This window comes from Corvus kubaryi, unplaced genomic scaffold (genome assembly GCF_017639235.1).
Source record: "Corvus kubaryi isolate FWS band 111438036 unplaced genomic scaffold, C.kubaryi_AGA036_p1.0 137, whole genome shotgun sequence".
NCBI classification, from domain to species: domain Eukaryota; kingdom Metazoa; phylum Chordata; class Aves; order Passeriformes; family Corvidae; genus Corvus; species Corvus kubaryi.
Window position 1 is genome coordinate 229,727 of NW_024580671.1, and position 17,405 is coordinate 247,131.

The 17,405-nt window shown below is 39.2% G+C and overlaps 1 long non-coding RNA gene across 1 annotated transcript in view; it reads left to right on the plus strand.

The window, feature by feature from the left end:
* The window catches only part of LOC121659485, a 124,316-nt gene extending 107,875 nt beyond the window's left edge, over positions 1-16,441 (plus strand). Inside the window, exons 6-8 of the long non-coding RNA XR_006014346.1 lie at positions 3,674-3,781; positions 9,610-9,853; positions 13,321-16,441. This is a non-coding gene — a long non-coding RNA (uncharacterized LOC121659485). The remainder of the gene's footprint in view (positions 1-3,673; positions 3,782-9,609; positions 9,854-13,320) is intronic.
* Positions 16,442-17,405: the final 964 nt, after the last annotated feature.

Below are 17,405 nucleotides of genomic sequence, written 5' to 3' on the forward strand. Positions count from 1 at the left end.
TCATTCCCTGAGGTCCTGTCACTGTCACCATAGAGAAGAGATCAGTGCCTGCCCCTCCTCTTCCCCTCATGAGGAAGTTGTGACGGCAAAGAGGTCTCCCCTCAGTCTCCTCTTCTCCAGGCTGAACAGACCAAGTGACCTCAGCTGCTCCTCAAGGCTTCCCCTCAAGGCCCTTCACCATCTTTGTTGCCCTCCTTTGGACACTCTCTAATATTTTAATGTCTGTTTTATATTGTGGCACCCAGACCTGCCCCCAGCACTTGAGGTGAGGCCACCCCAGTGCAGAGCAGAGCAGGACAATCCCCTCCCTTACCCGGCTGGTGATGCTGTGCCTGATGCCCCCAGGATACCCCAGGTTGGCCCTTCTGGCTGCCAGGGCACTGCTGACTTCAATTCACTTTAATTCCCTTAATAGGGTAGACCAGTAGATGGGGAAAAATATTGAAAGACACCAAGAGAGCTAGACTTATTTTGAAAAGTGGATTGTGAAGAACCCCATGAGGTTTGACATTGGAAGCTGATACTTCTCTTATTTGCAGGGGCTGGGATTCATATCTCTGGAGAGACCTGGCTCATGGGTGAAGCTGAGCCTTTCTGCCTCTGCTTACCTGTGAGCCTGCTAGCCCTGCTCCTGAAACAAAGATATTAGATTTTTGTTGTTCTTGTTTTTCTTCCTCTTGCTTAATGGAGACCAGATATTAGTCTGGGCTGCTAGTTTAGATGTTCAGTTTAAACACCAAATCATTACCTGATTTCCTCTTCAGAAGAAATCAAATAATATTAAAAGCTATGCATTTTAAATAATGACTCAAGAATGGCATTCTTAATTTCAATGAGAGCCAGGGAGATTATTCAATGCATTTGAGGTGGAACAAAATATCACTTTCACAACTGATCTGAAAATCCAAGTAAGTCAAGTGAAAAAAAAAAGAATCAAGTATAACAAAATTTCTTTTTTTTTGCCTCAAGATGCTTGATAATAACATCCTGTGAGGGATACATAGAGATTTGTAATAATGATCATGGGGTCTTTTTTATGCTTATTCCATACATGAGCAGGGCCGTGGAAATTAATGGATCTAACCAATAGAACTATAGGCCCACAGGATCAGGCACCTGATCAGCAGTATTTACCTCTGCTCTTTTTGGAGTGTACAAGATTTTGGAGGGAGTTGGGGGCAGAGAGGAGGCAAATACAAAAGAAAATATCATAGGACTGGGAAGGTCATCTAAATAAATCATAACTAATGAGGCATCTACTATCAAGAATAAATCATCATCACTTTTCCACTATCCAATTTCCCATTAAACTAGTTTCTAGATATGACATCAGGTCCAATCTTTTCCTATATGCATTGATGCTTTATTATTGTAAAATGTGAGCACTGGAAGAATGAAAATGGTCAATGTGTATCAGTAATCAGACTCAGTAATCACACCGCTTGAAAAGGTGCCCCTCTTGACGTGTTGCCATTCCTGCTGGCGTTTATGATGTACCAAATATAACTAAACAGTTAACTCCTACTTGTGCACTTTTGACAAGGCGGTGGATTCTTCACATAAGTAAATATTGGTTGACTTTTTTAAACTTGTATACACTATTAGTAGAAAAATAACACTATGACAAAGACTGTCAATCCAAGAATTTAATTGCAATCTAACAATTCTATCTTAATTAATATGTCTCCTTGGAGAGAGTAATTTTCCCTCAAAATACTGCTCAGATGTGCTGGATGGCATTATTTTCCTAACAATAATTTAAGAAAATTCTGTCAATATCATTGTCTTACTAGTTAATCTACTTTGCTTGCTCCCTTGTGTCCTGATTACAGGTTTATTTTTTCATTTGGAGTTATATTTCACTGAACTATAACAAAGAGTCATATAAAATGTAGTAATTAAATTTTATCAGTTGCTGGTGTTTATATAACCAATACATTAGTGGTTCCCTTTCTAGTGACAGGGTAGGCTCACTTACAAAAACGGTTCCTCCAAATTTAAACCAGGCAAAACACAGAACAGGATTTGGCCCATCATGTAGTCAGCATGTACCTTTATAGTTAAGAGTGTAATTGTTAACATGTGACAGTTGCAGCAACACTGAGGTAAGGGCATTGCTTGATTAACTGCCCTGGGACTGTCATATTAGATGGATGGTTGAGGGAGTGCTTCTTTCAGGACTCCCTGGCACTCCCTCTCTGAAATAATTGGTTTCAAAAGCCAGCCTTGGACAGCATGCAATTGTGTACACAATAGATCATCCAGGTATAAGGAAACTCAGCGGGAGTGGGACAGGCCAGGAATTGTGTTACAATTTAGTTTAGACTGGTTTCCATTGCCTCATAAACCTGCAGCTTCAGCAGTGCCTGAATTTTCCATCTCAGGGGAGATGAATTTACGTCGTACCTTACACAAGTGGTGATAACCCTACTGAGCAAATAACTTTTGCCACTTCAGTGTAGCTGCTCACAAATGGGGCTACTAAACGTTGCCACGTCCCTCGGGTCTGATTTGCAGTTGATTGTGACCTTTTAAGACCTTTTTGAATAGTCCTCCAGCCCACAGTCATCAGCCATCTGTACTTTAATCCCCAGGCACGGTTCAGCCCAGTGAACTCCCAGGGATGAAGCTGACTGCATAATTTCTTCTCTGTTTGTCTTATATCTTGTTCAGCATCTAAAAACACATCACAGCTTTAAGCTCATGAAAGCACAAGAAATTTGCCAGCTGCTGTCCCACACTTCATTTTCCCTGCATTCTCACTTTCTGCAATTTCTCCATAGCATACAAGACACAAGGAGCACAACCAACATTTTCCAGAATACTTTGCTTGACACAGCATGAGGAAACCTTGAGTATACATTGGCACTGCACTTTCAAAACACACAAGGCAATGTTGGAAGCTTTGGTGTGGGCTAAATTCATGTCATGTAGACTGATGAGAAGTGACCTCTTGGTTGGGGCTAAACATCAGTGAAGACTAAAATTTACACAGCAATTTCTGCAATCCTGTTCTTCTAGTGTGTCTGGGGGTTCCCCTTTGGCATTCCTGATTCTCATTTGCTCAGGTCTGAAGATCAGATCTACATTAGTGAGAAAGTTTACTCTGTAGTTTGCAAGAAGCATGTACTTCATTGCATTGGTAAGATGACATGAAACTATTGTATGCAGTGTGTCAGCAAATTGCGTGGGAGAAGGATAGGCTGTTCTACATGAAAAGCAATTGGTACTCTGCAGCATTAAGAACCTTAAAACATGAGCATTATTTAGTTCTTTAAACAAGTTGTTGAAAATCTTACCAAAAAGCATTCTTTATCAGGAGGAATTAAAACTTTAAATTAAATAAAAGGAGTGAAATTTATTCTGGACAGAGAGAGAGCAACTAGAAGCCAGTCATGGTCCAGAGCATCAGAAGACTGAGAAAGACATTTCAGAATAGAAGAAAATTCCTCTTTTTTATGAAGTCAACTTCTACTCATTCTCAGTGACAGATAGGAAAAGGCTGCCTTAAAATATATAATCCCAATGCGGTGTTTTCAAAGGTATCTTCCACACATAGGTGCTTATGTTGAGAGGTACCCAGCAACTTGAAGTGAGAAGCTCTGCTTTTCTTGGCTCTGGACACATTGAAGAATTTCTTGCCTGCATTGTACAAAATTCCTTCCCAAAACAGGTTGTTCCCTTGGAACTAGTGATATGGAGTCCATCAGGAGATGGAAATTCAGGACCCTTGCCAAGTTTCCTATTTGAACAATTGCTTTCACCGTAAATGAAGACAAGAGTGAGTATATTACAACTTTTCATTAAAAATTTCTAAAGCTTGTATTCAGAAAAGCCAACATATTTCACTTTGGGTTGATTCAGCTTTAAGATGAATTTATCTGAGCTACTATCTTTAGGAAAATGTGCTTCAAATTCTGAATAGCTCTGTTCACTCAGGTTTCCTAGCTGGAGAATGTTTTATGTGTTCTTGGTTGGGCCATGGTTTTAGTGCAATGCACAGCCGCAGGGGAGACCATGTGCTGCATGGGCCAGGTGGTCCCATACCCCAGCCTAGTCCATATGAAGCATTCTTGGTGTCACTGTCGGATTAACCAGTGAAAAGCAAACGTGTGGATTAGGTTTTCAGAGCAGGTAGAACAAATCTTTTCGGTACATATTACACGTATGGGAAAAATACTGTGTTGAGAGAGATAAAACAAAAAGAGATTGTTGAAACACAAGTGCAAAGCAGCAAGTGAAGTTGCTGGAGACAACTTCTACATGTGCAGAAGACACCTAACATATCTCTGGAGTAGCCATCCCTGTTTTACATGGACTGGGCCCCAGGGGTGAGGATTTGCCCTCTAGTCCCTACCTCTTTTAGCTGTTGATTTGGACTGTATGAATGAAGTTTAGTTTTGTGTAAAGCAACATTGGTGGTGCTTCAAAGCTGCAGGTTATTCAATGAGCCTGGTATGTCAGTGGGAAAATAAATCAGTTTCTGTAAACCAGGAAAAATAAAGCACTCAGTGGGTCATCCTCCAAATTTAACGGAGAGATTCTGTAAGTTTGATTTGCTTGTTTTGTGGTGCTCCCAGGGGCTTTGTTTTGTTTAGAGTTTGGTATTAAGTATTCTAACTGTGACTGTAGATGGGGGCCTTTTTAATTTGCATAATTTTCTCATGGGACTACAGCTGCTAATTTGGTGATTAATTATCCATATTACACACTGTTTATTTGACCATGCCTAGATTAATTTCTCTTTCCAAGCAAATCACATTCAGATATGAATTTGCATATCTTGATTACATTTTAATGCCTTGGCTATCGTTGTTTCTTCCCTGGGTACCTCATGAGATTACAGTAGAGTGCTCAAGCAGAGAATGATGGAATGTCTTAAATGACATTGTGTATCACTGGACAGACCATGCACACAACTCCATGTTAATGGAAGAAATGTTCCTTTAACTATCAGGGAGGTTATGACACCTAGACTGTAGATCCTTTGCTAGTTTTGTGGCATTATTACTTATGGTGATATGAAGAAAATAGCTCATATATGTTTACAAATTTAAAAGATACTTATGTTCATAGATTTTCATCTACATTCAAGCTTTTCCAAATTTTTTCCACCTTTATAGGAAGAATAAACATATGTAACACTTCTCCCTGATTTAACAGTAGAAGTCACAGGTATAGAATATGTATTTGGAGAACAAGGTTCAGAATGCAACATGGAAAAACCACTGAATATATTCCAAAAAAAAGCAGAAAACAAATTTGCTCCTGACACAATTTTCTGAGACAAATTTTTGCAGAAATTGCATTCTAACACAGCTGGAATCTGTGCAAACAACAGGAAAAATTATTAGCTTATTCACAAAAAGCTTTCCAAGGATCACTCTATTATCCCAAGAGACAACTAGGAAATTCTCTGTATAAGGCAAGCTGCTTATCCTGAATAACTACAGGTTATATTTGGAATTTTGTGTGTCTCTTTTATTTACTTTTACAGCATATGCACTACAGAGGCACTACAGCTAAGTATAGTCTTAAAAATAGAATAATATTTATTGTATAAAGCATAAATTTTTATACATCTTATTAAAAGAGTGCTTTCATATGCATATTTGTCTAGTTCATCATAGCAATGATCTGTGCACAACATAAATTACTAAATGCAGTACACCACTGTTGTAAAAGTAATCAGTTCCATCATTCTTCACCAGAAAATGAAGACAAAAATACACTGAGATCTCCAAACTTGTGGTTACAAATAGGCTCACTTGGGAAGGGAGAGGAATGTTAAATAGATTAACTTATAGGAATCATTAACACTGATTCTATTTAATCTCTTCTAAGTGCTCCTCCAACACTACTTGTGTTCAGGAAAAGAAAGCTAGCAAGTAGAACTATAACTGTTAAAACTTGATAACCCAAACATATTCCTATCTTTTGGAGGGGAATTATTTGTGTGTTTAGAGCATTTTATCACCATATGAAAGTCAATGACTCCTACCCACAGAAGATTTCAAGAAGTATGTCAAAATATTGGGAGCCTGACCCTAAAAACACATCTCTGTTAAAATCAATTTGATTATTCATATGAGTGAAGTTTTTCACATGTGTTAGTATTTGCTGTAGCAGACCCTTGACCTTTGGCTTTACGGGAAGACAACACAGTTGTCATGATTTCACAACATAAATAGACACTATTAAAAGACCCAAAGTAACAGCATAGGCTTACTGGGATTAAAAACAAAGCATCATAAATGTTTATGGGTATCTCAAATAAAGGGCAAATTCAAGTTCATGTGAGCTGTGCACATTTTTTGTTTGAAGTCCAAGTTCATGAGCTGAAGCTCTCCTCAAGAAATGCCTGCCAGCACTTGTACACATATTCCTGTATCAGTTTGATCCTCCTTTTAAAAACAAAACTGTTTTGTTGCACAATGAAGATGAAAAACAAATTAAACCAGAATTAATACTCCCTAGGGAATGAAAACCAGCTTTGGAAATCACATACAAACTTTTAATCATTATATTTTAGATTGCAAGACGTTCAAAAGCCAAAGTAACATTTAAAAAAATAAGTGGGTGGGAGACTACATCATGAAGCCCCCAAACACAATAAGCAAAGCTGCTGGCAAACTTGATGCCTTTCTCTTTCCAAAACAGTGTTCTTTGTGTTATTGTCCTCAGTGAGGCATGAAGGGTTTGGATGAAATTCTTGCCACATTGAAACAAATATTAAAAACTATTGATTTGCAGCCAAAATGTCATCCTCTGTATTAAATGAACAGAACGAAGGGGGAAGAAAACTGTGACCAAACAGGCCCATAGCACAGAAAGCAGAGCCTGCTGTGGGCTGCAGCCACTGGCTGGGGATGCTCTACTGGCTTGACCCTGCTGAACAGTGGGTCACTCTGGTCCCTGCTGCTGCTGGCATGGCCCAGAGCCTTGCACAACCACGGCAGATGCTCCAACCCTTCCCTGCATCAGTGCTCCAACCAGCAGCAGCTTGTCTTGGCAAGTGTGCTTTGCCAGCTTAGGAGGAGCAAACAGGGAGGAGGAACCTAATGAGGGCTTTACTGAACTTGGAAGCACTTGGGAAATTGTGCTAGAGAAGGCTTTGGATCTTTTCAGTTGACAGTCATCCTCAAGCTCCCACATGTACTTGGGCTGGTCCTGGCCACGGGATGCACAATGTGAGTGATTCAGTAATGTTCTATGCTGCTATCAAACCTATTCCCCCTAGCTGAGAAGAGGCTTCCCTGAAGAATCTTGCTCACATTCTTTCCCTTCCTGTCACACTAGTTTAAAAACAAATGGTCTGAGAGACTCAGATAAGTGTTTTTCTGTCTGACTTCAAGAGAGGAGATGAGTTTTACTCCCCTTCCACGCATAACTCTCCAGATCACCTGGCATCCTTAATTTGACCAAGCTATTCTTATGTGACAAAACTAGGAGGGAGTTCAGTAAGAAGTCAATGAAGAAAATGGTCCATTGTTAAAGGGAAAAGTTGAAGAGGAAAAAAATTTCCAACAATAACAAATCACTTTACCAAACAATTCAAATGGTTTTTTGAGTGAGATATCCTGCATGGAGCCAGTGAATATTGCTCTTTCTGGTGTTATAAATTGTGTGTGTATTTATTACTTGGATGCATTCCTTAGCATTATATTTCTTCTGATAACAAAACTGGAAAATTATAGAAATTACTGCACATGGAAGAAATTAGGAATGTTTTTCCAAATGCCCTGGAACTTTTCATTAGTTCTCATGGACTAGGTTGGAAGTACTCCTACTGTATTTTTAAGACATGCAGTAAGTGTACCTGGCTCTAGTACAGGTACAAGGGTGCTAAATTTGAGTCTAACTACTGCAATTTACAAATCAGCATGATGATAAGTGTTAAATCAGCATGATAAGTAAGCATTACAAATCAAAGACACTTCAATGAAATTCTGTCAAAATCATATTATGCTATTTGTGGTGTTTTTTCTCTTATATTTTGTATATTCTTAGAAAAAAATTCTCTATACAGCTGTTCTGATTATACTCACATACAATACAGCAAATCTTGTATTTCTCTCAGCCCACTTCCAGAGGAATTTTGATAAACATCTTTAAAGTCTCCAGATTTATGTAAATGTTAATGTTTGTTGTATGAGAAAGACCACTTTTGGGTGGTAGCTTCTATCAATTGCAGCTGTCCACAACTTCTTTGTATGTTGTGGGTTCTTTCACTTTTTAATGCAATGGCTCTATGTCTAATAAGGTGTGCCTTTGAACTAGCACATACCCTTATAATCCTTGTAAGCAGTTGCCTCTTGTGTATTAACTCAGATATATTTCAGCAATTTTGTCATGGCAAGAGGCTCTGCTAAGGAATGGGAAATGTATAAAAACACGTGGATGCCATCCTGTTTTAGAGTTCAGCTTGTTGCAGTCAACCGACATTTGATATGAATTAATCTTTTGAACATTTATTCACAAATGGCAAATCACAGAATCCCAGAAAGGGTCAGGTTGGAAGGGGCCACAGTGGGTCATCTGGTCCAACATCCCTCAAGCAGGGTCATCCTAGGGCATATGGCACAAGATTGTTCTTAAATAGCTCCCGTGAGGGAGAATTCACAACCTCTCTGGACAATCTGTTCCCAGTGCTCAGTCACCTGCACAGTAAAGAAGTTTTTCCTCATGTTCAGGTGGAACTTCCTGTGCATCAGTTTCTGCCCATTGCCTCTTGTCCTGTGGTTGGGCACCACCAAGAAGAGCCTTGAAACATCTTCTTGACACTCTCCCTTCAATACTGATAAACATGATGAGGTCGCCTCTCAGTTGTCTCTTCTCGAGGCTGAACAGGCCCAGCTTCCTCAGTCTTACCTCATGAGAGAGAAACTCCAGTCCCTCTGCAGGACCCTCTCCAGGAGCTCCATGTCTCTCTCTTGTCCTGAGGAGTCTGGAACTGGACACAGCACTCCAGCTGCCTCACCAGGGCTGAGCAGAGGGGCAGGATCACCTCCCTTGACCTGCTGGCAATGCTCTTCCTAATGAACCCCAGGATCTCATTGGCCTTCTTGGCCACAAGGTCACTGGTGGCTCATGGACAGCTTGTTGTCCACCAGGACCCCCAGGTCTTTTCATTTCTGAGTCATATTCCCAACAATAGGAAAATACAACCTATTTTAATTACATTGGCATATATTCATTGGATTAAAATACGAAGAGTTATTTTATACTAGCAAAACTAATTTTTTTAATGTTTAATATTTATGACTTACATTACTAAAAATCAAGTTAGTCAAGAATATATTTACAGGATATTTTTATAGGAAATTTACAAAAGAAAACAAAGATGGTTGGATGGTATAAGTAAATAAATATAGATTCTAATGAATAACAGCAACAAAGTTGTTTTATGTCTGTACTTGGGACAATGTTGCTATTAAAAACAAGAGTCTGGGAGATTTATGGAGAACAGCCCTTCAAAAAAAATGTCAAGGGAGCCAAAATTGAGTGCATATGTTGTTCATCACAGTAGATTAAAAGGAATGTCTGCCTAAGAGTTAATAAATACCTGTAGGATTATTCAGCATGCTCCTTCATCTCTCTCTTAATCAGGATGAAATTAAATCTTCTGCTAATCAATGTAAGACCCCACTGGATCCTGAGATGAGCAGTGGACATGACCTGACCAGCCTTACTAGGGAAGAAATTTTCCTCGGACTTTGCAACCAAACTCCTGTTGAACAAACCAGGGTCAGAGTTGCACATGATGCAGTCTCCTCTGCCTTCCTTTGCTCCTTCTGATTGAGGTGATGTTGACCAGCACTGTGATCTCATCACTGATGATGGCAGCTATGAGGTGTGTGTGTACCAAGCTTTTCTTCCTCACATCTTTCACACTCTTCTTTCTGCTTTACTAAGTTGCTTACCTGCAGAGTAGTGCTGTACACTGAGATATAAAACTGTATACGTGCTAATTTAGAAACTTACCTTTAAATTTACCTTTCCTTGAAAGCCAGCTCTTGGATAATCTGCCATGGTCCATCAGCCCAATGGGCTTCCCCATGCAGGAGGAGAGCTCTTGGTCAAGCAAGGAAGCCTGGGTTGCATGGGATGAGAGCCTTTCCCTCCCCCCTGCCATTGCTGCTGGCTGCTGTAGAGCTCCCATGGGGATGAAAACCCATCAGCCTGGGCAAAGCACTGGCTGGCACTTCAGGAGAGGCCAAGCTGCTCCCTTCCGAGTGCAATCTGGATGCCTTAGGCAAGGCTTTTTTGGCACCCACCTGGCTGTGGAGGACATCAGCTGGGGCCAACCACCCAGAAGACTCAGACTGCACGGGACAGCCCTGACACAATAGGTCTTGGGATTTACTGCAGTGAAGACGAGGAGGCTTTTTAATTCCCTAGCTCCCCCTTCCACCAAACCTGATAGTCTGGAGACAGCTTGAGAGCTTCAGCAAGTGGGTGATGAACTGCTGCTAATTGCTCTATACCTTTTAAATCCACACTTGCCTGACCCCAGGTAAACTCCCTGTGTTTTCCTTCCACAGTCCTGCTTTGGAAACACTGAAGGTGGAGGAGCAGTGTGTGAAGGTTTTTAAAAGCCTGCTGATTACCTGTGGGCCACAGCCATGAAAACATGGTGCCCCTCACTGTTATAGGAATTCCCCTATTAATTTTGTCAAAAGTTTCATACATGTGTCAAAAGCTAGTGACATATTTCTCCTGAAATGTTGCTCCACCAAATTAGTAAATGTTGCTGCATAAGCATTCTGATCCTGATTCAGCAAGTAACCAGCTACCTCAAGGTCTTCTAAATCAAGAACTTTGTGCTGATGGAAGAGCATTGTAAATGCCTGAGTTAATTTTAACCTACTGTACACATCTGCATTTCTTTCATACTTTCTCAAGCTTAGAATACATTAACTTTTATCTTCTTAAGGCAGAGAAATAAGTGTTCATATGTGATATGATATCACTTATGTTCATAAGTGATAGTCCAGCCTGACACAGCCTGAATGACCCTCATGTTTTGTAAATTACATATAATCAGTGAAACTGGCTCTGATGTAAGAGATCCTTCGTTGAAAGATGGCCAAATATTGGCCTTGGGCATACAGAGTAGCAGTGCAAGGGAAATGGAGTACTAGAATTTGGGAACAAACAAACAACTTACACCATAACAGAAGAGGTCAACAGAAGTTAACAAGAGACAGAAAATTATTTTCATTTAAATATGGAAATTGAATTATTGTATGAACCATGATGGAAGAGAAAACTGTTTTAGATGAGTAAATAATCTTTCTGTCACATTCTCTGAAGTATAGAAATACTGAATAACGTAGCTGGTATGTTGTTCCTATAAGTTTCTCTAGAACAATGCTGTACTTCCAAACAGGGACAGCCTGACCTCTTTAATGGAAGAGATCACTGTACTAGCACAGAGAGTAAATCACTTCCTTGGCAAGCTAGGCATGGTTTTCATTAAATCTGCCTCTTAACCCAAATTCTCCAAAGTTACAGGGGTTTAAATGCTTAGTGCATTAGAATCATGTTTTGGTCAGAGGATTCAGAGCTGCCTTTGGTGCTTCCTTAAGCTGCCTCAGCAAAGTGTGTGGTAGGCATGAGAGTGTGGGTTATGTTGTTCACTATGTTCTCTTTAATGCAGTGAGTGCCAGAAGTTAGGCTGGTCAAAACCAGAACTGGTTTTTGTGTTTGTCTTTTTTCTTTTTAAAATATAATTTCAAATTAATTGCTAACTTTCATGTTTTATTTTTTTTAACCCTTTCCACTCCCTATTTGAAATTTTAATTTAATTGGAATATGAAACAATATGAAGAAAATTCTCTTCAAAATGGTCTTTGGAAACATTTGTTTCCATGGAACAATAAATAGGAACCACCTTTCTACCTTTCTAATAATTAACATTCCTTGCTGGGTGAATCAAGGTGTGTAAAATGCATTTGTTGGTGTCAAGGCAGCCCCCTCCAATCCCATAAATAATGTTTCAGGGGAAATTTACCTGTCTGTCCTTGAATAATAGGCTGTCATATTAGCTAACATATTCAGGTGTCAAGAATCTGGATTGTTTAGATAATATTAAATCAAACAACTTGGGGACAAACCCAAAACACACCGATTAACAAAATAATATATTCAAATAAAAAATCAATTTATAACAGTCACACATGAAGTCTGATAAACAGAAGGGCTGATGTTATTTCCCTGCAAAGTACCTGGAGCCTAATCTTATTTTAAACTACAGATACGTCTCACAGTATCCTGCTATGTCATATAAATTGGATTTTCTGATCCTTTTTACACACGGTCATGGAAGGTGTGTAGGGAGAAGAGTAACAGGTGGCAGGGCACTGTTGTGAGACAACCTTGTTTAGACAACCTTAGTGTTCAATTTAGAAGCTCCCAGAATAGAAAAGGTGGAGCCAGTATTTAATTACTGTGACGAAATAATGTATTTCATCAGCTGTAAACAAAATTAATCACATTTCTTATGATGAAATATGATGCAAATAGTTACTTTTGATTTTGAGAATGTCAGAAAATTAGAGTCCTGTTGCATTATGATTAATTGATTCAGAATGGTTCTTGCTGAGTAATTTTAAGCCTAATGAGAGTCCCTTCATTCAATTTGTTATCCATTCTCTTTTCACAGAAACCGTAATGGTCTCAGGTGAAAATTTAAACTGTGTTTCATAAAATATAGATCTTCTGAAAAATAAGTTATATTTCCAAGATTTATGAACACCCTTTAAAACAATGCAGTTTCAAAGAATTGAGATTGATTTATGTGTTTCAAAAAAGAAAAAGCTGTTCCAGTGAATTTGTACTTTTGCCTACCTGCAAGAACCAGAAGTGTAATCAGAGTGGTCTAATAAGAACTGGTACAAGACATGGTATACAGGCAATACCTCTGTAAGTCTGTATGCCAGCCTGAAATATGTCACATAGATGCACAGCACCCATCCTGTGTCCTGTTTCTGGCAGTTATCAGTAAACTATCATTAGCTAGTGATTAATTAAGGGAGGTACACCTGAAGTTGTTAGGACCAGTGGGCACTGGCAGGAACTGTGTTTACTTTTTTGCATATTTCATCTTGTCAAACTGCATTAGGATATAAGTTGTCATAGTATCTTATCCTTTATGACAGTTGACAGGATCACACTGTGACACAATGCACATGGAACAGTGACACACAATATACCAAAATATGACGGCAAAGATGGGCTTTGGGAAAATTAAATCAAACATGTCTCTTGAAAAATGTACGTGGAAACACACCGTGACCAGTAATTTGCATGAAACAGAAACACATCATCTTCCTCATGTTACATGAGCATGTGAATGCCACCAGGACCAGGATTGCACCTGAATCTCCTGTTACAGTCACTGTGAGTGGAGGAGACAGAGGAAATGCCAGCACGATGCCAGTTGCACGGAGGCAACAGACTGTAGGTCTGTGGAGGTCCATCTCTATAGCACATAAAGAATATATAGTGTACTTCAAATATGCTGAATGAATATTTGCTTTCCACAGAACTGAGAGCAGGTGGAAATGGCAGGACTCAGTTTCTTGGCACTGTACTTAAGCCATGACTTTTGAGCTACAGACGTATACAGCTGCTCTGGAAGTCAGGCAACTCCACTCAACAGCTCCCAGGCTACTCAAAGGGATACTGTCCTGCTCTTGCAAGCTCACAATTGTATCTTGCCTCTCATGACTGGGCAGGAAACAGGAAGAGACGTAATTCTCACAAATTTTCAAAAGGGATGCAAATACTCCTAACCCTAAGCTGCTCAGTTATCATGTAATGCCCTTTGCCTTGTACATAATTTGATATTGCTAGTATTTGAAAACTGATGTAATGTGCAAGATCTACTTTACCTTGTTACCAAGGCGTGCAGTGATCTAACTGGTCTGTGTCTGTTCCTGGTCCACCCCAGCTGTCCCTGCAGAGTACTTTCTTAGGCATCCATCTGCACTCCCTCTTGTCAAATTCCATTTCACACAAGGAAAACTGTTTGATGTGCATAAATTTTCATTGTGATACCTGTGATTACTATTGTTTACAGCTGATGAAATTCAAAGTTTTATTCACAGTAATTAGATATGAGCTCGGTCCTTTTCCGGGAGCCATTAAGCTGAATCCTAAAGCTGTTTAAAAGAGGTCGTCTCACAGCAGTGCCTGCATCAGCATCTAACAGAATTTAACACAGTTGAGGCTGAACTTTCCGGAAGTGGATTAACTTCATGCTTTCACCATCTGTACTTGTGGATGTGTTACTCCTCTCAGACCTGCTGAGCTGAAACCTTTTGCTACAAGAAGGAAGGACTTGTTTACCCTGCCCTTGCTCGTTTCTCCAGCCTGAGTGTGAAGAGATGCAAGCCCATTCCCTGAGCTTTGACTTTCTGGGGACAGCAGAAGCAATATGATCCCCTTTTCCTCTCCTGTCAGACACCACACTCTGCTAAACTGTGCCTACAATGTGCTTACCCTAGCTGAGAAATCCTCCTCCAGGAGATCAATTTTTGCAAATGGAATCATCCTGTGGCAGATGGAAATGATATGTTCAAAACAGCATCCCACACCCATTGGTAAATGATGCTCTTACATGTGTGAATTCATTATCTCTGTAGGGGCAATACAGAACTGAGTCATGACATAACCCAAGGTTATCTTTAAGGATGAGATGAAACTGCCAGGCATAATGCCTTGATTGATGAAGATAGAGCGTTGACAAATGAATATATGATCTGCTCAAATTAAAAGGAAATTCAATTCACAGGCTGAAACAGCATTTAGATACCATTAAGTATGAGATAGAAACTGACAAGTCACTAAATTCTTCAGTGAGAAGAGTGTCCTATCTGTGACTTTTCCGGCTTTTTAAAGTTTATCCTGCAGGTGTAATTATTTACCTACAGTTATCATGTGTGTTGTCATTTTCTCCTTTGTGACACAGTGTTTTAAAAAACGTCTTTTTTAGCATACACTCTACAAAAACATTCCTTCCCACAAATACAACACATTGCATTTAACATACTCCTGAATCATACAACATATATACCTGTGGATGTTTCCTCTATGTATTATTAATGTTTTGGTATGAACTGATCACACAAAACAAGAAAAAATAAGGAAGGCCTTTTGCAGAAGATAACCCTGCATAATATTTTAGTAACCAAGTATGCTTATTTTGTTAGTCTCTTTGTATATACATAGATCACACAATCACCCTACCAGTCTACTCACAGAAACTGTGTTTTGGTTTCAGAGAACCCATTATCACTGAATCACAGAATCATAGAATCATAAAATGGCCTGGGTCAGAAGGGAGCCTAAAAATCAACTACTTCCAACCCTCCTGCTGTGGGCAGGGACACTTTTCTCTCCCAGAGCCTCATCCAACCTGGCCTTGGACAATTCCAGAGATGTGGCATCCATAACTTCTCTGGTCAACCTATTCCAATGCCCCACTTGACCTTTGTTGCCCATGGACACTGCTTTAGTGTATTGACTTGGTCCCTTTCTCTGTTTTTTAAAAATACTTGCTGTCATGCAATAACATTACCATACTCAAGGGCAAGGACAAGACTCTGGGCTTGTCTCTACATCCAATTCTGAGACTCCTGTTGGACAGAAGAGTAGAATTCCCAGCAATATAAAACCATTTCACACCAGAATTCCAGTAACTGAACTTTCAGAATGCATTGGGAAGTGACTTTATATTAGTTATTGCATTTTTACTGTGAAAAATTGCATCTCATTCTTCCCTATTTTTATCTCTTGGACTTCTGTTGAACGTAAACTGAATTTGACACCCAGTTGCCTCTAAATAAGATCACAGATATTCCATTTTAGGCCTTGGAAACTTCATAGGTCAAGGAAGAAGGTCCTCACCCAAGTCAAGTTATTCCTGGGCATGTTAAATAAAGCCTGAACATTCATAGAAGACAGTGCTGGAACAAATATCTGACATCTCTGAATACATATTTGCCAGTGATGAAGAAGATGAAGTAGAAGATTTGGGGGGTTTTTTGGTATCCGTCTGGACATTTGTTTCCCTATCTGTTTCAATTCAAAATTTCCTAGCTCCCAAAGAAACAAGTCCTTGAATATATATATTTCTCCAAATTATTCTATGCTGATTAAATGGACTTTATGATTGAAAAATGTAGCTATTGTATAACAATTACTATTATCAATACTATTATTATTACTACTTTTTTTTACATCCTTATAAAAGTGTCTAGGGATTTAATTTTGGCAAAGAAGTGGATGTCTCTAAGTGTGTATGTACATTATGCTAACAACCTTTCTGTCTGCTCTTACTCAGTTTAGAAGCATTTTTACTTTCAAGAGACAACTCTAACACTGTCATGAATAATAATATCAGTAATAATAAAACTTAAAATCTTTTTGTTAACTCCACTGTATAAGTCAGCACACTCAAATTACAACTGGAGTACAAGACACTTGGGGCTGACCTTATTCTTGATAGAGTTAGGGTCCTCTTAGAGTTAAAGGACATTCAAATTTATTCTCTTAAGGATTTAGATACACCCTTGAAAAAGATTCCAAAACAATATTGACCTACACAGTACTTTATTCTGAGGGACTTATTCTGAATCTGCTTTTTGTGTTGCTTCATATAAAAAATGTGTTAATGCACTGAAATTGCTGCATAGCTGCAGGAAAAAAGCACTTAAACCTAAAGGTGACATTGAGAAGCTAAACAAAAAGAAAGGGGATTTGAAGTGACAGGCAAAGGTAGAATAGCAAATATCTTGTTCAGAACCTGTTATTTTATGTATGGCCATTAGTTTCACAAGTGATGATTCAGTGGGAAGACTTTAATCAAGACTGGAACCCCTGAACACCAAGTGCCACAAAGCATGGACATGAAACACAGCTCCCACTTTAAACAACATCCCATACAGCTAACAAGTAAAAGTAGAGTGGAAGGAAGAAACGAAGCAAAACCAAGGCAGGATTCATACATTCCATGCTAATTTCATTACTTATGGCTACTGTCCTAGGATTTGACAAATCCATGTATATCAGCTGCCTGCCAAGACTGGCAAATTTCAAAACACCTAATTTATATCTGATAATAACAGTCAGTTACATGGTTTTTTTAAATGTCTTAATTTTTCAGAGAAGTTAAGCACTCAGCTCCCAACATTTCCAAGTGAGGTAGTCTTCACAGGCCTTTCAGAAAGATCACCTTGATGTTTGCAGTGCTGCTGTAGCAATTATCTGATTTAAAAGAAGGTAGAAAACTTCATATACTGAAATGATCAGTGGAACATGCCCTGGCACCTACTGCCAGCTCCAGCAAACTAGAGCCACAACACTACAACACTACCACAATACCTAATGATGATCTT